Here is a 24,034-nt window from a genome sequence, read left to right as displayed (position 1 = left end):
CGGCCAGTTCAACCTACCTACCTACCTGACTCAATGAAAAGTATACCTAACATCTCGAGTCGCGTTGTAGCTCTTTCAGCAGTTTTGATTCTTTTTAATTGCGAGAAGGATCGTTCGGTTTGGCGATCATTAATGGTAAAAAATCCTATTTCTGTGTTAGCAAATACATCTGCTAATTGATCTTCCATTAGAATCTTATACAAAGGACTATGAGTTATTTATGCATCTGTGTATCTGGAGTTCACGTAACTTTGGGATTGTTTCCTTTCAATGAAAAATTCTTCCAAATCTCTAGAATAAAAAATAACTAAGTTATTTATAGCTTTGTGGAGGTGTCCATCACTTAGAGAAAAGTTGATGAGAAATGCAAATCTCTCTGAAAATTACATATACTTTGACTGTGAAGATTGTCGATGATTTCGAGGAAACCTTTTGTCCTAAAACCATCGCGAGGCGAAAGTTCTACTTCTGGAGCATTTCCATCATTAGGTTGTTTTTTTCTACGACGAGTACGTTTTCCGATTTCTGTATAACTTACACCAATAATAATAATTGTTTTGTTTTTTCCTCGAAATCATTAAATTTTCACGGAATGAAACTAACGATCCGTACAAAAAAGTACACGTTTGCAAATCTGCTTTTTCACTTTGCAATGACTCACTGAAAGCATAGCAGTCAAAATAGAGTTGAAGGCTTCTATACCCTCTGTTCCAAAAATAACTGACATTTTTCAAAATAAAAATAATCAGCGTACATTTTGAGATAATTCTTTTTTATTATTCACTATAATCTCCTTTCACTTCGATACACTTCTTTACACGCTAATACAATTTGTCAAATGAGTCGGAAATGTCCTTTTTACGAACCTTGTCTAGTTCGTCGGTCGTCGCATTTTGAATGCGGTCAATTGAGTTTTATTTATTTGAGTAAAAATTATTTTCAGTTCTGATTTTAGAAGTCTTTTTCATTTTTCGGGGGCCCCTTAAAATCGGAGGCCCCAGGCGACTGCCTATTCTGCCTACTTGTTGAAGATCAAATCCATAAATCTAATTTTTTTAAAGGCTGAAGAAATATTGTTTCGATGTTTAATGGGTACATACAAAAGTTATTGGCCTATAAGAATTAGCTTAATTAACTTTTATTCACTTAAAGTGCATTTTTCGCTAAGTGAACGCTGCACAACCATGACCAATAGCGAAAGCCTGCCAACCGCGCCAACTTGCAACAAAGTCTTAATACTTTTCTATTACTTTTTTACTTTCTAGTTAAGTTCACTATGAAGCATTTGTTGTTGTTTTCGCTGGCAAATTTTATAGCAACCTAAGAATTGCGTTTCTCGAATAAACGGGCGGATGCGCCCAGTTGCGTGTTGTTGCTTTGCTTAAAAACAACAAATGATGCAAGTGTGCCACAGTTGTTTTTGGCTCTTTAAGATTACATGAACTTTTACTGTTAAAACTGACGGCACCAATTCAATACACGTAATTTTTGTGTTTTAACCTAGATATATCAGCCTTTTCAGCCTTCACTTTTACTTTCTTCGTGTAAGTACAACTATTATGAGATTTTCACTCTATAGCCTTAGTTCGTAATTCAATTAGATTTTCAAGTGCAAGGAAAATGAGACAAGAAACTTTTTGATGTGTAACAATCTTTGCTCACCGAATGGTGTAACCGTAGAAGAATGTAAATGGCGTAGTGTGTGGTATTAGTCTACTGTATGGAATTCTAGAGAAAGAGAGAGTAGTCACTCCACTATAGCGTAATGTAGGAACAAAGCACGTATTAGAATTGATATGAACGAAATCACACAGCAGCTCAAGGCAAACACGTCACCTATAAACTAAATTCTCTGAGCATATGATGTTAGCTTTATGCATGCAAGTGCACGAACAGATGTATACTCTGCTGTTTTGTTGGAAAAAAAGAGCTAGAAATATAATGGCAAACATGAGAAAATGCGTGGTTTTGATTACTTATACAAAAAGTGTTTTTTAAGTTAAAATTTCTTTCTTTTTAGGATTTTCTTCGTTCTCCCTCGACGAACAAAAATTGCGCCCTACAAGCTAAGCATACCTGTCTTGATGTGTGGCTCGGACTCATGAAAGAAGATGAAATTGCTTTTGGAGTGTTCGAGAGAAAAGGTTCTCCGGAAGATTTATGGACCTGCCCGTCATGCCGACGGCGAGTTTTGAAGAAGGTATAATGATGAGCACTATGAGCTTTACACAGATAGGAAGATAAGCACAGCGAATAAAAACCCAAAAGCTTTGCTGGCTAAGTCATGTTATGCGGATGGACAAAGACGCTCCGGCCAAGAAAGTATTTCAGTCGACACCGTAGTTCGGAAGCAGGAGAAGGGGGAGATCATTACTGAGCTGGGACAGACAGGTGGAAGAAGACTTGATCTGCCTTGGTGCTTCCAATTTGCGTCAGTTATCGCGAAACACAGATAGCTGGTTGGACTTATTACGAAAAGGCCAAAATCGCATATCGAACTTCATAAGCACTTGATACTTACGCCCTTTTTTGGCTTCGAATTTGCTTGCACAAAAAAATCCTTCAATGTATTTAAAAGCAATTGGTTACTTCCCGCTTGCCAAGAACAACTAACCTCACATCAAACTTCACAAGTACTTGGTACGCACGCTTTTTTTCTTGAACCCCTTATGCCCGCACAACGTGGCTCTGTAGGGCTTCTTTGAAGCTCTCAGAGAGCAGGTGTAACATCAGAATGGAGCAATCATCAGTTGGACAGAGGTGTGTACGTATTTTTGTCACTACAACATAGTGGTTCGAGTCTATATATCCAACATCAATTAGGGAACATCCATGACGCTGGAATAGTTTCAGCTCATGTTAACCGGTTGTAGAAGCAAACACATATTTCTTGCCCAACTTGACGTTGAAGTAAACATGCACGGGTTTGACGTTAGTCTCAATGAGCACCAAAGTCATATATATCTGGGCTGCTGTATAGAGCACAAAAGTCAGGATTGAAAATGGTCACCTCACCGCATGAGCGTCTCACTTGCAATATATTCACGTATGTATATACATATATTCCAAATAAATTAAAATATAATTAATTCATTAATGAGACTGCAACACTTAGTGGCTAGGAGACATGGCGGCGTAAAATATTTACAAAGCAGACATAAACAATGAAAGTAAAAAATAGCCAGTAACTTGGCGCAATGACTTCTTCCTCTCCTATAATATATAAATATCTTACATATTTTTACTTGTAGCTTTTCGTTGCTTACTTAGTTGTTACAAGTTTAGCTTTCAGCCAAATTAATTAGCGCGGAAATTATTATCGAGACTTTTTGCATGTCTGAAAAATCAATGTACCACGCTCAGACAACACGAGTAAATAACCACATTATAATACCCACCGTATGTATATGGGGTTTCCATCCCATTTCGACCAATTTTGAACCCGACCCCTTTAGAATTGGCTGAAAGTTTTTCTTCTTTTTTAGCTTACGAAAGACGTTTTTCAGAAATGGGATCGAATACCCTATATATTTATGAAAGTACATTTTGCAAAAATAATTAAGTTTTAATAGTTTTGTACTCAAATATTGATTACGCCATATGAAGACTGCCGGCACTCAAAAGGAAAGGAAATCATATATTTACAGCGCTTAAACGATGCTATTTAGGGGCGGATTATTTATAACGCGATGTTAAGGCAAAGATATATATCAGGGTATGTAGCGTACCCGGCAGGATTTGTCCTGCCTCACTCTCTATATCATCGAATAGACTACAACTTTACTACTTTTTCTTCCATTCCTCCTTCTTATTTCTGTTCTTTTCCTATATTTCCATTATTTAAACTACCTTCTCTAATTCTCCCTCTCACTCCCAACCCATTCCCACTCCATATTTAACTCCCACTCTCATTCCCATTCCAACCTTAACGCTCTCTACCTCTCCCACCTAAATTACTTCATATATGGAATCTATATACTAAATATTGGACACTCACTCCTGCCTTCACTTCTACGGCCTCTACCTCTCTATACTATCTATCACTACATCCTATCACTCTCAAACCCATTCCTACTTCCAATCTCATTCCCATTCCCCCTCTTCCACTTCCTCCACCTCTCCCACCTAGATTGCCTCATATGTGGAATCTATATACCAGATATTGGAAACCCCTCCAAATAATTACGGATATATCGCAAATTTACACTTCTGTTCCACTCCCGCTCTCACTCATAGCGAATTTCAAATTTGTGCTTCACTGCACTCGTTCACATCTCTACTTTCATTTATACTCCCTTCAGCTCTACCACCATTTTTTTTTTTTTTTTTTGATATTTGGAATTTCCTTACCAAATATTGGATGTACATATTTGCTAATAGGGGAATGATCTCGCTCACTTTTTCACTCGGTGGCCACGTGAACCTATGCTGAAAATTGTGTGACGACCGGTTAAGTGTTTTTGACGCCCATGGGTCACACACACACACATACTCATTAATATGCAAAATACTTGCTCTTTCATTTCTTTGCAATACACGCCATGGTGCGATCATTTGCGAGACTAGAAATAGCAGCCGCACATACTTATAAGCGGCGAAGCAAACAGCAAAGATAATATTTCACATACATGCATGTAGGCAGCAGCTAAAAGCAGAATTTATTACTCACACATACACGAGAAATATAACTAGAAGAAAAAACGTGAATATCAGAACCTACAGGAGAAATAAATAAGCAACTCTTCGCGAAAAGTCTAGACCTTAGGAGAAATATGCGAACGAGACAACAGAGAGTATAAAAGCAGCGCAAGCTGAGGAATAATGAATCAGTTTGATTTTAACACGCTTTTAGTGAAGTGCGCGAGTAAATAATTTGTGAAGTAGAGTTGTAAATAAAGAACATTTGGCTATACTGAATATTTGAGTTATTTATTCGACAGTTCAGCGATTCAGCAGATGGTGCAAAATAACCAGAATTTCCCAAGATTCGTTACAATATATATAGGGAGCATATACTCAATTATCAATGGTTTGAGGTAAACAGACTCGCATTTTCGACAAAATGAAATGTCTATTGGCTGCGGGCGTGGCACCGTCCACTTTTCCGAAATTTCATATAGTCAGAAAACTAACAGGTGACCACGTCAACCTACCATGAAGATATTGTTAAGATCGGTTAGGTACTTAGGACACGCACACATCCATTTCCATTTATAAGAAGATTGAAATACTTATTCTCTTAAACCAGGGACAGTAGTAGCCACTATTTCACGCATTACCTCAATCCCACCACCTCAGTGATGTTACGATTTAAAAAATTTAATTCGATCACGGATCGCATAACACGATATGGACTAAGTTTCAACATTTTCGATAAAAACATACTAACCGCAAGGAGAGATTGAACCAATATTTTATTGACATGCCGCTAGTAAAATTGCTATTTTCCTAGAACAGGTAGCGAATGTAAAACATGTTACTTTTTTAAACCGGATTACGATTACGGATACCTTCTTACGGTACTTTCTAAACAGGTTTTAAATCTTCTTTAGAACAGTTTACTTGTTTGGCACAGGTTAGCGGTTTGACACCAGTCACTTTTTTGGAACAGGTGATAGGTTTTAAACCGATGTATTTTGGAAAGAATTTTAGTCGAAAATGTACACTCATGCCACAACTCCAAAGCCAGGTTATCTCCAAACCAAGTTCGACAAGGTAGGACGAACAATTTTTCCAGTATAAATAGTATTGAAAAATACCCGAAATATTCCTTTCTTATATTTTTTTTAGATATTTTCAAATCAATTGAATTGAGGCTGCTGGAATTAGAATTCAGTAGTTGAACTGACGTTATTTGAAATTAAAAAACTTTGTTTGGACTGTAAACAAAAGGAGTCCAAATTTTGGATCGCTTTCGCTCATTTAGGAATGTGAAGTGAATATATTAAACTTCTTGCAATAGTCGTCCGATTTAAGGTTGATTTCATGCTTCATATATGTATATACATAAGCTCAAGTATGGGTCCGAAATTACACCCAGCAGAATAATAAGCAGCTCACATTTTTCCTCTTACATATATGAATCTTACCACAGACCTCTTTCCAATGACATTTATGCGCCTTATTGCTTTCATATACTGCTAATTTTGAATTCTATGCGAAGCGCAAATATAGAGAAGAAAATTATTGTTATAAACTCTTTATTATATATACAACCATGTGTACTACAAAAGATATTGTGGCGAATTTTAGCATCACTAAGCTGTTAGTAAATAATCACGCAACAACAAAAATATGAAGCAGCCACTCTTATTTACATGCAGACATTAAAGCTAGCAACACTTATGTAGAAGGCGACGAAGAGATATCGCACACACACACATGTAGTCATCAGCCGAAGTAGTTACTCACACATACACACGCATATGGCTATAAACTACAAATATACACGTATAAAGCTGGTAACCAAGCATGAGCTACAAGAGTTCTAGAAGGTGAAACGTCTAGACCTTTGGAGAAATATGCAGACGACGCAACAGAGAGTATAAAAGCAGCGCAAGCTGTAATCAGGAATCAGTTTGAATAACACACGCTATTGTGAAGAACGTGATATTGAAGTGTAATTGTACTACTCCTAAGTAGACTACATAAAGAAAGACCATATTGCAATACTGAATATTGGAGTGATTTATTCAACAGTTTAGCGATTCGAAAGTTAGCAGAAGGTTTGGAATAAGCGGAATTTTCACTAAATTCGATACAATATATACGCAAATTGATCTACGAAGGGAAAATACCAAACTGGTAGGCAGCAACATTGAGGATCAGGAAACAAAAAACTCCCATGAAATTTTTATTTTGAGTGAATTGTCACAGAAAAATGTCATGCCGGTGCAGCCTGGCTTAATTATTTTAATACTTTTCGTTTGTTCAATAAATAAATAAATAAATAATAGTAATCAATTTCTGAGGCTCATATTTTGCACATAGGTACATACATATTTCAGACTCATATTGGACCTCAAGATTATAGTGCTTCGAGAATGTTTGCAGGGTTATATTTACGTAAACAAAGCTACTTCTCAAAAATTCTCATCTCGCTCATATTCTAAGAATCTAAAATGAGTCCAAAATATGTGGGGAGTTTATTTATATTTTATTATGACAATTTTTTTTTGTAATAGAAATCAATTACATGCATACATTAGTTATTGCTGCCCTTGTTGTTTCTTTTTTATTGGCATCGAGACTTCTCCACTCATTTACGCTCCGCCATAATCAGTTTAGTCATAGTTTCCCTATATGCCTCATAAATGCGCTCACGGCGGTGTTCCCTTGCTCTAAGGGTTTCCTCTTAAATATTTTGTTAATAATATTTTTACTAAATGTCATTTACCATTACCATTGTAACAGGTAGCGCAACTAACAGCTGATCACTCAAAATTGGCACGCATACTAAAACATCATTAATTACGAAATTCTTTTAGAAAAATTAAGTTAAATATTTAAACAGACTCAAACGGTGATAATTTTTGAATATATAGCATTTAAGGCATCTTATTTGCAGTAATTAAGAGAAAATGTTTGCTAACATTCAAGTATTTATTTATTTTTTTTACATTTATCTTTAAAATTGATACAAAGATTGAAGGTATATTGATGCAATGCAACTCTGCTCTTCTTGCTGTTCTTCATGCCACTCCATTCGACTGCCTTCTTTTTCTGCCTTACACGCTATTCGCAACATAACCTCAATTTAAGCTGCCAAACTATATAGTAAACAATGACCATTACGTTTGAAATTTCTCTTTACATGCCAAATGCCTAATAAATAGGCCAAATGGGTGTGTCATATAATAAGAGTATATTAATAGAGTCATAAATAACGACGGAAAGAGTTCCAGGAGACGCTAAGTAAGAGTTTATTTATTTAGGCTTATATAATATATGAAAATAGGCTCATATAGGATGACCATCTCAAAAAGCGAAATACATTCATTTCGACCTCTCAAATATTGTCACAATGACTGTAGAGCCTCAGATTGAGAGTCATACTCTATTTTGACTTCGAATGTTTGCTGGGTAAATTAAAATTTTTATAACGGTCTACATTTTTGGATAAATATTTTGGATTACAGATTATAATTATTTCGTTTTTAGTTTCGATTCTTAGCCACAACAACGAATGTCGGGTTTGATTAAAAGGCTAGAAATATTTCATATGTTACTGTGACACTAGTTAATTTTTTTTGTTTTTTTTAATTTTTTTGTATTTTGACATGTTTTAGTTTCACTTGTTGTTGTTTATTATCAAAACTTTATTGATTTTTTCATAAATTTTTTATCGCCGAAGAAAACTTTTAAAATATAGAACAACATGTCAAACACATTTACTTTGGGGGAAGTTTGGCCTCACACTCTCTTCTGCGAATTCGTTTTGTAATTTGATGTTCCGACAAAGTTTCATCAGTTGTTTAAGCTTAGAATCCAAGACACAATAAAGTAGTGTCATAAAGGTATTAGAAGGTTATACTGGTTAGCCAGCATTGTATAAATTACCAAAAAAAAAAAAGAAACTCGGCCAAAAGTTCTTTTTTATGCTGCAGGTAAATCTACAAGCTCTGGTGCCGTATCGATTTACATTATTATTCATGCAGGATCGAAAAAAAACTTCACTTAAAGGATAAATATGAATCTATCATACTACAGATTTAAAGATTATCTAACCCAGAAGGTTCAATGTGGTCATATTAAATCATTCCCGAAACGATCGGCCCTGTACCGCAATGGTGCTTGTTACCGAAACGAACCGAATTTACATCCGGAAAAGGACCATCAACATCGGTAACACTCCCAAAGCCTTCGGGGAGCTATAACTTAAACAACAACAACTTCGGAAAAGGTTTAGTGGCCATCACTACGAGCTCTACACGGACATAAACATAAAGACAATTCACGATTAATTGCATATGAGCTGACAAAGTTATGTATTTGCATGAAAATGCTCCAGATTGTGTGCAACTTTAGTAAATCACCATAGCAAATGCTATAGCAATCACAAACTGAAACAACCCCACAAGACACGACTTAGATGAAGACAGCTTAAGTAAAATAAAATGTTTAAAACAGTTCGTGTTTCGCGAATTAGCTGAAACAAATCACTCGCATATACCCACACTAGGGTGGCCCTTAGTGGTATGGAGAAAAAAGTGTTTGGATTTTCGATCTCAACACCGAGAAATATATGGCATAAAACATTTAAACATTTAAAAACATTTACAGGTTAGCGCAAAGATTTTGAAACCATGCTAGAACAGCAGGATTTTTCGTGTATTTTTTCTGTTTAGGGATCAAGCTGCCATAAAGATATGAGTCACTAACCAATGTATGCGTCATTAACAAATGTATGACCAATACTCGTGGCCATATTCTTTACCTAGAAACACCTGCTCATTTTCAAAGCTATTTATATATCATTACTTCCTTTCTTTTTTAAAATCACTACAATCTTAGAATTCGGTCCATTTATAACAGACCAAAATATTATATAAATAAAAGTAGTATTTTTAAATTAATTGTATACAAGAAATTACCAACCCCCCACAAAAAATGTTCAAAACTAAACGGAAGTCGATAGCGTTTTGAAACTTGCAAGTCGTTAAATCGAGAATCGGCATACTTTGAAAAATAAGGGCCACCCTAACCCACGCACGTATATTATTACCAATTTCCTTTTATAAACACCCAAAACTTCCATTGAGACCATTGGGGGAATATCAGCTGTTCGAAATGCTGATTTGTGGATTGCATTGATATTCAGTATTACATTCTGCAACATTTTTGACAGGTGCATAATACATGCAATTTTGTTGTTGCATTGCATATGGTATGCTATGGAGCGATTCAAGCCCATTTCCACCGAACTGCCCTATAGTATGTTTCATAAAGTTTTGCTATAAGCACTGGGAAAGCTCCCTATATGATCATGTGCAGAAAAACTACGTCACCCATGGTGTTCCTAATTGGTGCCAGTTGTAGCGGAGAGTAAACGACTGATAGCCTTTGGTTCCTCGATAATTTTAACTAATATGTTTTAAAACAAATTAATAAAAATTTATAATAAATTCTCTTACTATACTATTCTCCCTATTTACTACTACTAGAGACTGTTACGTTAATTTTCCAAGATTAAAACGCAGGTCAGGATTTTGTGCAAATGTTGTAGGATCATTGCATTGCAAATTTCTGTAGCATATTTATTCCATTACACTAACAAAATACACGGCTATGCATTTGCAAAAACGCAAAACAAAACAAAAAGTGCAAAAAAAAAATTTTAAATGTAAAAGGTTGCTCACCATTCGTATCTAATATTTGCTATTCTAACTTTTCCAACGTCAAATACAAAAAATTCTGAACACCCCTTATAGTTTATTTTTTTGTAATTGAAAAGCAAATTTGTAACTGTCAATAAAAAAATGCGAAAAGAAATATTTTAAAAATAATCGGTAGCTTTTATTTTCTATGGGATACGTTTCCTGTACAAATGCACAAAACTCTGAACTCCCTTATTTATTGTTTCATCTTTAAAAGGGCCAAACGTGGAAGTGACTTATTTTTTACACTTTCAAATGGTTTAGTTAGCGGTCAATGAACTCAACTCAGAACGAAACTAAGCACTACTTTTGGTTTATGAAATTTGCATGACACCACTTTTGGAGCGAAATGCAACAATAAAGTTGTTTTGGATACGCAAAACAATATCATATGAAGAAGAGGGCAATTTCATAGCGAATTGTGGATGCGTATAAGGTAATGAAAGTGCATCTATGTATATATGTATGTGGGTAGGATATACTATCTATATACGTATATATATTAGACTGGGTTGGTCCCCATACAAAAAAGAAAAAAAGTTGGTAATGTCCGCCCCTAAATTTGAAGATTATGTTGAGAGGGTTTCGGAAATTTTTTTTAAATTTTTGTTGATCCTTCGAAATACAGCCGTAAATGTTTTTTCGTTGTAACTTGGTTATTCGACGTCCGATTTTCAAAATTGATATGTCATTATTTTGGCCTTCAGAAGCTTCACATTTCCATTTAATGTCCTTTTAAGCTATGAAGTCGTTTTCACATGATTAGGTCAGCTAACAAAATTTTACCCCCCCCCCCCCCCCCCCCCCCCTATAGTATGTTTTTTTCCTTACCAAAAGTAAGTACGAATAGGGGAAGTCAAAGTAAATAAGTGACTCAAACCTGTTGTTTCGTATTTATAATAATAACGCTATGCCACAAAATCAATTTGCTGAACGCGTTAACAAAAAAATAATGTTCGAAATGTAGAATTTCGAACTTGGTAAGCCGATATCTATTTTTTGGAGGTTAAGTTCGAAAAACGGAGATAGTACTTTATTTAATTAAGCCTGAATCTGTACAAAAAAGTGGGTTTTGTCCAATACCCAGAAAAAAAGTTGATTTTGTCGCATAGTGTTATTATTATAAATACGAAACAACAGGTTTGAGTCACTTATTTACTTTGACTTCCCCTATTTGTGATATTTGGCATATCTTTATTAACCTTTCAATGCAAACCCTGCAATTTTTCCTCCAAAAATATCATGAGTTTCAGGTCTAAATATAATAAGAATCAGGTAAAATAACAGTTGCAATAAATATTGAAAGTGCAATAACTTCTTTGTTTATTATTTTAGTAATATGGTTTCAAAGCAACATTTTCTTGAATTTTTAAGTACTTTCGTTTGGTAAGGAAAAAAACATACATTAGGGAGGGGGGGGGGGGGGGGGGGGGGGGGGGGGTATAATTTTGTTAGCTGACCTAATCATGTGAAAACGACTTCATAGCTTAAAAGGACATTAAACAGAAATGTGAAGCTTCTCAAGGCCAAAATAATGACATATCAATTTTAAAAATCGGACGTCAAATAACCAAGTTACAACGAAAAAACATTTACGGCTGTATTTCGAAGGATCAACAAAAATTAAAAAAAAATTTCCGAAACCCTCTCAACATAATCTTCAAATTTAGGGGCGGACATTGGAAACTTTTTTTTCGACCCAGTCTAATATATATTATACTATATATGTAGATATACATATGTATATGGTGATTATAGTAAGGACGTAGCATGCATAACAATATACAAACATATATAAACCATTTCATGCCAACTCATTCTAGCGATGGATTTTCATTAATTTGTTTGAGTTTTCTTCTAGTTAATCGGAAAATATTGTGACGAATATTAGCAACACTAAGGGATACTATCATCTCTAAGGCGATGCTAAGCAGTGACTTGTATGCACATCAATAGATCAATCATTATGTCTACACATATGCACGTACACGCAGCGGAGAAGAGACGCACAAACACATGCAGATATCTTATCTGAGATGCTCACAAAAGATGGCAATAATTTGTGCAAGTATCATTCACATATACACGCGCATATGAGAAGCTATAAACGTAGTTATAGTTGGTAATTTTATAGCTGATAACTAACTAGTAAATTCTAGAATAGAAAAGCCCAGAAATATGCAACGAGGATACCAGACAGAATAAAAGGCAGCAACAGTAGAGGCGCTACAATCAGTTGGATGTAAGACGCTATCTGGCGAGCAATAGTAGTGTTAATTTGAAAGTAGTCTAATAAAGGCCATTTTGCATTATTGAATAGTGGAGTTATTTTTTCAACAGTTTAGAAGAAGATTTGAAATAAGCGGAATTGCAGTAAATTCGTTACAATATGATTATTTGGAAATTTTGGGGATTTTGGTATAACTTTTTCTTTAACTAGCAAATTGAGTTCTGCCTGAACTATGGTTCCTATCGCTTACACTCCTTCCCCTCTACTTATCTTTTAACCCTTCATCTTTCCCACGACTGCTTCCTTTACATTTTTCTCCTACTCCCTGATTTGAAGCATTTCTCCAACTCTATTTTATAAGCTCTCTCTCTTGCTAACTTTCTGCTACCCACGAGTAGCTTTTATTCATAAGAGCCGAATGTTTTCTCAAGGAATTTTTGGGAAGATTTGGTTAATTAATGCTTGTACGTTTACATCTCGCAGCATAAGCATGTGTTTTTAATAGTTCAGCCTATGGTCCAATTCATCGAAAAAAGTAGATCCAATAGAAAGATAAAGATAATAATGTATTTATATAACGTCCAGCACCAAATTTAAAGCAAAGAGGTTCGAAGTGGGCACAGATAATTCCGAAAATATGTGATCTCAAAGATTTGGTTCGTAAGGGAGGGAGGCGCCACGCCCAACTTCGATTTTAAAACGTCAACCTATTCGAAGCTAGCTGATGAATAATCATGGAATATGTTTTAAATTGGATAACTGAATATGGGTGAAAACGGGTTTTTTGTACATCAATTTGCATAAACTTCACTGAACTTATTTTTGAGCGTAACTAATTAATCCCCCATAGTCCAAAGCCCGCAGGCGTTATTGCCCCGGGCGTTATTGTACTGCAACACTTTCAATATACAGTTGTTTGCATGATATCATGTGTGCACAAATTTCGAAAATCTTACAAGCTAAATATTAGACATATTTCAATTTTGCCTATTGCTTTGAAAACCGGTAAACGATTTGTTTCTTTTCCTATATTTTGGTATATTGGTGGCTGCAAATTAGAGGTTTGCGCCGATCACCATAGGCGGCGGCGGAGTTCTTCCTTTAAAGAGCTTGATTTTTCTATTTAAAAAAAATAATATATAGAAAAGGTGTTGTTTGTATGTATTTAAGTAGATTAACGTTTTGGCCATTTCGGAAAGATCCGGGGTTTTGCCTCAAAGACTCGGGGATTGTTCAAAAAATTTCATGAGTAGCTCCATGCGGAGGGACTGTCCTTCATTAAATTACTCCAAGGAAGCTTCGAACCTAATCCCGGTCTAAGGGACTGGTACTGCCGAAAAAATACTTAAAATGGTCTTTTCTTTCATCGTAGTAGTTGTTTTTCCGTGGCCGCCGGTAGCTAATTTTTTCCTCGGTGGTAGAGATATGCCCCCACTGTTCCTGCATTCCGTCCGGTTGAGTTGTGCTCTCAGAGAGCAGGTGTGAGCCTCGAGTTGCGAAATCATTGGCAGTATGTTGCGATTGCAACCTTTAGACGTCTAGCTTTCCTAGTGTTTTTTGTTCCTTGGTTTTAGCAGGGCAGAGACGGGCGCGTATTGTGGCTGAGACTAAATAATGGTCCGAGTCGACGTTAGGTCCTGGGATAGTGAGCACATCTAAAACACTGGAGCTGATTGTGAGTATTTCGATCGGGGGACAGCCATGTAGCTTGGTGTATATTTTTATGCATGAACCTCGTGTTGGATATGACCATGTTTCGAGTACCCGCAAAGTCAATCAGCCTCAGTCCATTAGGAGAAGTTTCGTTGTGTAGGCTGAACTGTGGGGCCCAAATATCTTCTTTACCCACCCTGGCGTTAAAGTCGCCAAGCACGAATTTTATATCATGGCAGGCCAGCGCTTGTATTTGCGTTCTAATCGTACATAGAAAGCATCTTTCACCTCATCGTCTTCTCCTCTGTCGATGCATGGGCGCAGATGAATGATATATTAAAAAATTTTGCTTTTATTCGGATAGCGGCGAGACGTTTGTCCACAGGCGTGAACGCCAATACTTGGCGACAAAGTCTCTCTCCCACCACGAATCCGACGCCGAAACTGCGTTAATTTGTATGGCCACTCCAATAGATATCAGAATTTTTAATCTTCTTTCTTCCTTGCTTCGTCCAACGTATTTCTTGGATGGCGGTGGTGTCAGATTTTACTTTGACGAGTACATAACCAGCCGCGCATTTGCACCAATCCCATTCAGGGAGCGAACGTTGCAGGTGCATGCCCTCAAATCATTGTCCTTCAAACCATGGTCGTAATCAGTAAAGGGTTGTCTTTTTATCCGAGGCTTGTTTTTTCCTTTCATTGGAGCATGGGATGACGTGGCGGGTCCCAAGTCCAGCGCACAACCCGCTCAGGGGGTATGAAAATATTATTTGCACGTGTATATAGCTAGTCGCTTGATCCAAGACAGACGTCCGCTTGCAGCCGCACCTCGTGGTGAACAGACGCTGTCGATGAAAGATCCCCCATTTAGCCCTTAAACCGAATATGTCACAGGGGGATAGCCAGGTTGTCGCCTTCTCAGATTAGGTCACCACTAAACGGATGTTCAGTGGCTACCCAGAGGATACTTGGCCGCAAGCGACCGGAAGTAGTGAGCTGCTTGAACCGCATGCAAAAGAATCGCTCTGGCCATTCCCAGGTGAATGGCGGTCAGAAGCTTTCCCAACGTTCGTGGACTTCTACACACGGCTCCCCCGTCTACTGAAAAAATAATAAAATATAAAATTAATCAGAGGTTATCATAATAAGCTACGAATGCAAAATACTTTTGTGAGCCACTGTTTATGCAAAACGAGCCAAAGATTGATCGCTGACATAATAAATGGATTGCAGATATGAACGTAGATATGTATAAATTCTGGCCAATGGTTGCAGGCTCAAGTGGGGAAGAAGAAAAGATGTGACAAAAGTAACGAAAGATATACACAGAAGAGATAAAAAATAATTTTTAGTTATTTTTATTGTTGTTTTGTGTAGCAAAATCTGAGAAAAAATTGATCGTTGAATTAGCTCCACTGTGGTGAAGAAAATCATTGCATTGCCAGAACTTTCTTTCATTTGGTTGAGTGCTTTTTATTTTATTCATAACGGGAAAATAGTATCTACCAATTTGTAGGAAAAATTAAGAAAAGCACCAAGCAAATTGGAAGAGAAGCTCTAAAAAAACACGGCGAGCTTTTTTCTTATTTGAAATGTAAAACATTTTTTCTCACGTAGAGTTAGGGATCTATTGAATTTTGATCCGTTACTATACTTGTTAGTGCCTAGGCGACCGAGAATTATTCCCCCTTTTTCGATGATGCCGCCTAATTTGCTTTGTTCTCGATATTCATCACTTTCGCTAGATGTCTCATGGGTTGTGATATTTTCAAAACTCATCAGAGTTTGGAAATTTTGCTGCCGAGTTTTCAGTAACTTTCCGATGACACTCAGAACATTACTTTAAGTTCTTTTAAAATGGAATACTTAGGATACAATTTTTTTAAGATGTGGCAAGAGAGATATGTATGTAGAGAACTTTGGAAAATCCCTTCAGAGGATGTATAACTTTGCGACCGATTTTTAAGTAACTACCCATTGTGCGGATGCGAATGCGCATCACAGCGTATGGAGAGGGGACGGTATTAATGATAGAAGTGAGTCCCTTTTTTGTTACATACTACAGAGTAGTCTACAGGTGGCCAACAGGGGTACCGTGCCTACATATGCTGGTCCTACGTCAAGCAATGTATTTGATATCACATTGAGCTCTGAGCAGGATATATCGGGATATGAATGGAGAGTTCTTAACAGATCATCATTCTCAGAACATGCATATATCAGCTTCAGAATCCCCCTAAAGAGGGTAGAGAAGGAGAAAACGGACTGGTACAAATTTCAGAAATGTGTATCAGGCAGACTGGGTTGCCACCGTAGAGGAGTTGGAGGAGTGCAAAAACTTCTTATCAAAGATGCTGACAACTGCATACAACAGAGCTTGTCCTCCGAGAAGATTCAAGGGGAAAGCATGGAGGAGTAAGGAGCTGAGTTTTCTTAGAGGGCAGGTAAAAAACGTGAAATCAACAGGTCAAAGCGGGTTTCATGGAAGAATTTCTGTGCCGACATAAAAAGCTCCAGCGAAGCGCAGAGACTGAGGAAAGTCCTATCTAAAGGAGATGCAGTTCAGGGACTGATAAAAAAGGACAACGGGGAATGGTCACACAATAGTGAAGAGTCCCTTGAGGCACTACTTAACACACACTTCCCATCAAGAGATGATGCGGAAGAGTTATGTAACCACGTCTACAGTCCTAATACGGAGCGAGAGGTACCAGGGTTGGTGACAAATAACAAAATTGAATGGGCAATAAAAATGTTTGCTATGTTCAAATCGCCGGGCCCAGATGGGATATTCCCTGCCATGCTGCAGATGGCCGGTAGAACGATTATAGAATGGCTAAGAATAATATTTGACTGAACCACGTCCCGCAAACTTGGAGAACGGCTCTACTAGTCTTTATACCGAAAGCGGGAAAAGGCATTATCTGCACCCGAAACACTACATGCCTATTAGTTTGGCATCTTTTCTGCTCAAAACCCTTGAGATATTAACAGATGTGTATATAAAATCAAATATGACCGAGGAATTATCCTCTTCAGCACAACATGACACCAATGGCAGGCGTCACCTTTAAATTAGGCTTGGTCAGTGATAGCAGATGTAGGAAGTGCCGGTTGGAGGAGGAAACGATCGAGCACGTTTTGTGCTCGAGCCCTGCGCTTGCCAGTCTAAGACTCCAGCTAATAGGAGTGATACAGCTGTCAGATCTAGAAGCAGCATGTGGCTTAAGTCCTAGAAAGCTTCTAGTAATTGCCAAGAGGACGGAGTTATGTTATATCATAGGTCCTGGTTTTTGATAGAGTTTTCAAGTTTGGTCGTTAAAATAGGCTTCTGGTAACACTACGGACTCATCCAGTTTATGTGAGGTCCTCATGGACCGGCCAGTTCAATTTAACCTAACACTTAACGCAAGATCTTGGTTATGCCAGCCCACTTAAGTTCAAGCAGTTTTGTTGCTCAGAATTTAGTGCACTGCTCCCAACTCTGGTTTTGTAGCAGTATACAATAGACATTATTAACAGTTTTGAAACAAATAAAACTAATTAGTGTACCCCCTCGCCATTGTACTTGTATGTGTTTTTTCATTAAAAATACGGACATTGTAGTACACACATCAACTTTTGACAACAAAATTCGATTCTGCAAACACATATATCGTTAGCTTAATGTGAAAATGTGCTAAGTCACTTTTTTTGAAAAATTGTATTTTAACGCAGTTTTAAAACTGAATTCAAAATACATCGATCACAGAAAAAAAAATTAAAATTTTTCATTTTTACGTGCTGTGGGCAATGATGTGTAAATGTGCTAAGTCGTCAGCTGTTAAAAAATGTGCTAAGTCAACCTGTCAATAATATCAATCTGAATTCATAGTCATTCCTTTGTGCACGCATTTTATTTATTTATTTAATTCATTCAGTCTAAAAGTACATGCTTTGTTGTTGTTGTTGTATTAGCGATAAAGACACTCCCCGAAGGCTTTGGGGAGTGTTGTCGATGTTCATGGCCCTTTTCCGGATATAGATCCGGTACGCTCCGGTAACACACGGAGCTAGCTCGACCATTTCGGAAACGATTTATATGACCACATTAAACCTTCTAGGCCATCCCGCCCTACCCACCCCCTAGTTCCATGAGGAAATTGGGGTCGCCAGAGCCTCGGCTGTCAATGAAACAGGATTCGCCACGGTTAGGTGAGTTGACAATTGGGTTGGAGAAGCTATATATTGTGTTGGCAACCCATTGCAATTGGATTTACCTAATTGAGAAATGCCTTTGGTGTATGATAAATGCTTTGCGCTGACTATAATCTACTTCAATTCTTACATTTCGATAACTACATGCCTTCTTACAGAATAGTTAGAAATAGAAAACAATTCAAGCTTAAACTTATATAAGCTGTTATTAAAATTAATAACACAGCTGGATCGATTTGCTATATGTATAGTCCTAGTTATAGGTTCATTCATACCATAATTCGGTTTATGAGTTATTTCGATAAATAATCTATTATGCCGAAAATCACGCAGTGGAATATATGGAATGAACAAATTATATAAATCAGAGCAATTCGTGCTAAAGTTTATTACATTATAGGCAAGCATGAGTGAGATAAAAGTTCTTCTGTTATGCAAAGCCTGAAGACCAAGCAAATTGTGACTGCTGGTATATGATGGGAGGCCGGTCTGGCCAGTGAAGCATACGTAAAGCAATTTTGTAAAAAATTTTTGAACTTTCTCAATTTTATAGGAGTTATATTCATAGAAAGGATTCCATATTATTGAGCAATATTCAAGACGACTTCTGACCAAGGATATATAAAGTGCGTTCAACGTCATAGGGTCCTTGAAATCACTGGTGTTACCTCTACTGAACCCAACCATTGCAACAAATTTTGAAACAACGAAATCAATGTGACTAGAAAAAGAGAGTTTGGAGTCAAAAATTACAACCAATTCTTTACTCTCTTGACAACGATTAAGAAATTTAGCATTAAGTTTGTAGATAAAGTATGTGGCAGTTGTCTTTATGGAATAAGGAACAACACAGCATTTGTTTGAATTTAAAAATAAGTTATTGTCCGCGCACCATCCGGCAAAAGAGTCCAGATCAGAACCGTTAGAAATAAAATGTAAGGCGCGATAACCTCCGAAGAGATTTTAGGCCGAGCTTCTCTTCCAATTTACGTCGTGCTCCTTTTTTTTAATTTTTCCTACAAATTGGCGGACGGGACCTACTTGTTTTATGCCGACTCCGAACGGCGTCTGCGAGGCAGATGAGTTTTCACTTAGAGCTTTTCATGGCAGAAATACACTCGGACTGCTTGCCAAACACTGCCGAGGGGCGACCCCGCTTAGAAAATTTTCTTCTAATTGAAAAACCTTATTTCTAAAATTTTGATGTTGCTTTGCCCGGGGTATGAACACAGGGCATTCGGTGTGGTAGGCGGAGCACGCTACATCACACCACGGTGGTCGCCAATAGTTAGAAATAGTTAGACAAATAAATAGTATTTTTTGTGAAATATATAGTTTTAGTGTTATATTTCAATCATTAAAGGGGAGGAGTGATGGGGAAACATATTGAGTAAAAAGTGCTAAGTCAGGAGAAAAAATTTGTTTTGAGTGAGGAAATTGTGCTAAGTCATAAAATAGCTGCTGGGTTAGCATACATGATTTTTATTTATCTTTTTCAAAGCTTCTACACTCAAAAGTATTGCAACTAAGGTATCCTCATTCACAGTTTTGAAAAAAAGGTTATCTCAAAAATTATTCAGTTTTTTCGCCTCCTGTAAAATTCGTAAAAAGTGACTTAGCGAATTTTCACATTAACGATATGTATAAATAAACAAGTACAAGGAAAATTTCTTTTGAAAAAGTATAGCAAAATGTTTTTACAAGGCCGTGTTTATTTCATTTCGTTGGAATATGCATAAATACCTGTTTGTTTAACTAATTAAAAAAAAAGCTTTTCTTTGTATAGCTTTAATTTAAATTTAGAATTATTTTTGTTGTGTCAACTTCCTGAAATTTTGACTGAAAAGTTTTTGCCTATTTTTAATTCACACGACTCAATTAGGTATAAAAAAGAGGTGCCAAAGGTCTTAAAATAAAATGAATTCTCGCATTAATTTCGCGATTCTGTTTGTCGTGCTTAGCTGTACGTGCCATTTGAGCTATGCGAATGCACATTAGAATTAGGAGAAAATATAGGAATAGAGCAGAGCCCACATTCCGTAGCTATATTTATTTATGAAGAGTATATTTGCGTTGGTTCCATCCTCAATACGAAATCGGTGATTACGGCTGCGCATTGTGTAGTAGAACAAGAACGGGAGGATCTCGTCGTACTAGCTGATGTAGCCGATATACGTGAAATAGACACAGGAAGAGGGCAACAACGCAATGTGGAGCGTATACATCATGATTGTCAATACGATGTACAAAGAGGATTTATGGATATAGCTGTTGTTGAAGTGGATATACAGTTTACCCCGAATAATGCAGTACAACCAATATAACTTTGCAAAGCTGGATTAACACCGAACACAAGGATGCGAATTAGTGGATGGGGTACGTACGTAGTATGGACCCTTATCCTCTTCTCCAAACTACGTTTGTGACTATAATAGAAATGGAAGGATGCAGGGCTGCTTATGCGGCGAAACGGAGACCTACAAATTTACCAGATACAGTTCTTTGTGCTGGATGGAGTGGAAATGATGCGTGTTATGGATATTCTGGAGCACCGGGCATTGTGGATGGAAAAATTTGTGCGATGGTACAAGGTGGTTGTAAGAACCCCCGTTTTCCGGTTTTATACGCAAATTTAACAAATCCAAGACTTCGAAGCTTTATATTAAACGGGATAAGGATGTAATTGAAAGATGTTGGTGTAAATTGACTGTTGAGTGGAATATCGCCCGAACTTTTTTCGATGTTTGTTGGGATGAAGCACTTGAATTAGATTAAATAACATGAAGCAAAGAGGGTCGACGAGAAACTTGCTTTGCATAAAGCGTATCAGTAGTAAGAAAACCAACAAGCGAGAATGTCCGCCACTAATTTGTACCCAATAAACATTTTGATCTCAAGTTGCAGGTCTAAGGCCCAATAGTTTGGTGAAAAAATCTTCGTAAGAAGTACAGAAAGTTCAGAGCTCTACTTGCTCGGACACCTCTGGAGAGTGTCACACCTGCTTGACAACGCCTTTATATTCCATTTTAGACCTGCTTTTGTAACATCCCAAGGATTGCTGCTGTTCAATTTTTTTTTAAGTATAAAAAACAAAACAAAAATTAAAAAATTTTTTTTAACATATAATTCTTAATTTTACGGCCAAAACACGTTCAAAAAATTGGAACGGATATCGAAAGACGTGTTTCGGTATCATTATTAAGAAACCGCCAAATATTGATTAATATTATTAAAAAATAAAAAGTAATTAGCACCTAATTAAACTTTAGCTTTTTCAATCAATGTTTTCAACTAACGGGCGTACGTGTCAAAAATTTAAGCTCATGCAAGCTTATGGAAACGGACCATGCGCCGTAGATATGTAAACTGTATTTTTTAAATTAAATGGTTATAATATTGTGACGAATATTAGCAGCATTAAGCTGATACTTAGTAAATAAAGGCACAACAACAATAAATCAAGCTGCCACTCTAAACAAATCAATCATCATTTATACACATACAAGGCAGCGGAGAGATACTCACAAACGCATGTAATCATCGGCCGAAGTATTACTCACATATACACACGCATATGGCTACAAACTATAAATATACATGTACATGGCTGGTAACCAAGCATGCTTTTCGCGAAATTACTAGACCTTAGGAGAAATGGGTAAACGAGGAAACCGAGAGTATAAACGCAGCGCAAGCTGAGGCATGACTAATCAGTTTGATTTAAACACGCTGTTGTGAAGTACGTGATATTGAAATATAATTGTACAACTCCCAAGTAGACTAAATAAAGATCATATTGCAATACTGAATATTGGAGTGATTTATTCAACAGTTTAGCGATTCGAACGTTAGCAGAAGGTTTAGATAAGCGGAATTTCCCAAAATTCTTTACAATATTAATGTTCGCCCTCCGAATTAAGATTCCAGAGAACTAAACGTGTCTTTCGATACAGCTCTTAACATTGGTCGTTTTTAGCAGTCAAGTGCTAAAGCAAAGAATTAAAAAAGTTTTAATTATTTTTATCTTTATTTCTGTAAATGGCCACTCTGAATAAAAAGCGTCAGAAAATTTCGCACGCATTGTGTTTTGAGTAGACGAAATTGCGCCCGACTCGGCGTATATCGTCGTCGCTCGGCGTTGTGTGTATAGCTTTACTCACACCTGCTAAGGAATAATCAATCACACGGTTGCCACCTTGGTCCATTTTGACCAAAAATGGTCCTTTCCAACCCCGCTTGGTCCGCTGGACCCCTTTTGGAAATTTAGGCAAAGGCAGACATATTTCGATCGTTTACCAAACAATTTTTGTCACTAGTTGAGCTAAATAAAAGTAACACAACACCGAATTTAAAATCTATTTAAAGAAGCACGTGTGCCTCTTGATAATTTTATAAAGCTTGCCATTGATGGACATTACGAGGGACGGCGAAAAGTTTATTGAAAACAAAAATTTTACATTAAGTACAATTCACATACCGACGATATTGAGAGTTTGTGTAGCAATATATTGTGGCGAATGTTGACATCACTAGGCTGTTAGTAAATAATCACGCAACAACAAAAACATGAAGCAGCCATTCTTATATACATGTCCACAAGCCAGCAACACTTATGTAGAAGGCGACGAAGATATGTCTCACACACACACACATGTAGTCATCAGCCGAAGTAGTTACTCGCACATACACACGCATATGGCTATAAACTACGAATATACACGTGTATAGCTCGTAACAAGGCATGAGCCACAAGAGTTCTAGAAGGTGAAATTTCTAGACCTTTGAAGAAATATGCGGAAGAGGCAACAGAGAGTATAAAAGCAGCGCAAGCTGAGTAATAACTGATCAGTTTTGATTTAAACACGCTATTGGTTGTGAAGTATAATTGTGAAGTACTACTCCCAAAGTTATCTAAATGAAGCCCAGTTTGCAATACTGAATATTGGAGTGATTTATTCAACAGTTTAGCGATTCGAACGTTAGCAGAAGGTTTTAAATAAGTGGAATTTCCCAAAATTCGTTACAATATAGACGTGTAATACGAAAAGTAGCATTTCCAACATTTTTTGTCCTCTCTTTGTAAAATATGAGTTCAAGGATTTTCTCTACTATGGTGGAGTTGTGCCATACTAATACCTTTCTTACTCGTTGGCTCACGTATTGGGAAGCAGTGGGAGGCGTTTCGGCTATATTTTCTAGCCTCGTCCTCGTTCCTCTAAGTTCGTGGCGATATTCATACAATGGGTAGAGAGTTCCAACCAGGAAAAGTTCGTCTGCCGTATACCATCTAATTAAGGAGCATGTCAAGCTCATTTTGAGTAATATATGTGTAGAAGTTTTAGTGGAAATTATATATTAAAACACGTCTTACTACGTTGAATAATTTGCAAGAAGAAAGATTTATTTAAGAAGAATAGACAAAGTGCACATAAAAGAAAAAGGGTTGCCAAGTGTGTAAATTGTATCTCTCACTCTCAAAGTTATATTACAACACCCTCACTAGAGATTCAATTAATTTTTCTTTTCAATTAACAATTTCAAAATTCATTAATAATGTTAACAATTCGATATTACA

At 36.8% G+C, this 24,034-nt stretch overlaps 1 protein-coding gene and 1 long non-coding RNA gene across 9 annotated transcripts in view; one reads left to right on the top strand and one right to left on the bottom strand.

Moving 5' to 3' along the window:
• Positions 1-12,593, top strand: part of LOC137240432 (uncharacterized) — a 130,957-nt gene extending 118,364 nt beyond the window's left edge. The window contains exons 3-5 of the long non-coding RNA XR_010949730.1: positions 2,021-3,046; positions 10,641-10,812; positions 12,238-12,593. This is a non-coding gene — a long non-coding RNA (uncharacterized lncRNA). The remainder of the gene's footprint in view (positions 1-2,020; positions 3,047-10,640; positions 10,813-12,237) is intronic.
• Positions 1-24,034, bottom strand: part of LOC137240428 (tRNA-dihydrouridine(16/17) synthase [NAD(P)(+)]-like) — a 201,453-nt gene that overhangs the window by 56,697 nt on the left and 120,722 nt on the right. The window lies entirely within an intron of this gene.

Source organism: Eurosta solidaginis, chromosome 2 (genome assembly GCF_040869045.1).
Source record: "Eurosta solidaginis isolate ZX-2024a chromosome 2, ASM4086904v1, whole genome shotgun sequence".
Classification (NCBI taxonomy): Eukaryota; Metazoa; Arthropoda; class Insecta; order Diptera; family Tephritidae; genus Eurosta; species Eurosta solidaginis.
Note: the sequence above shows the minus strand (reverse complement) of the source record. Positions and strands in the feature narration are given on the sequence as shown.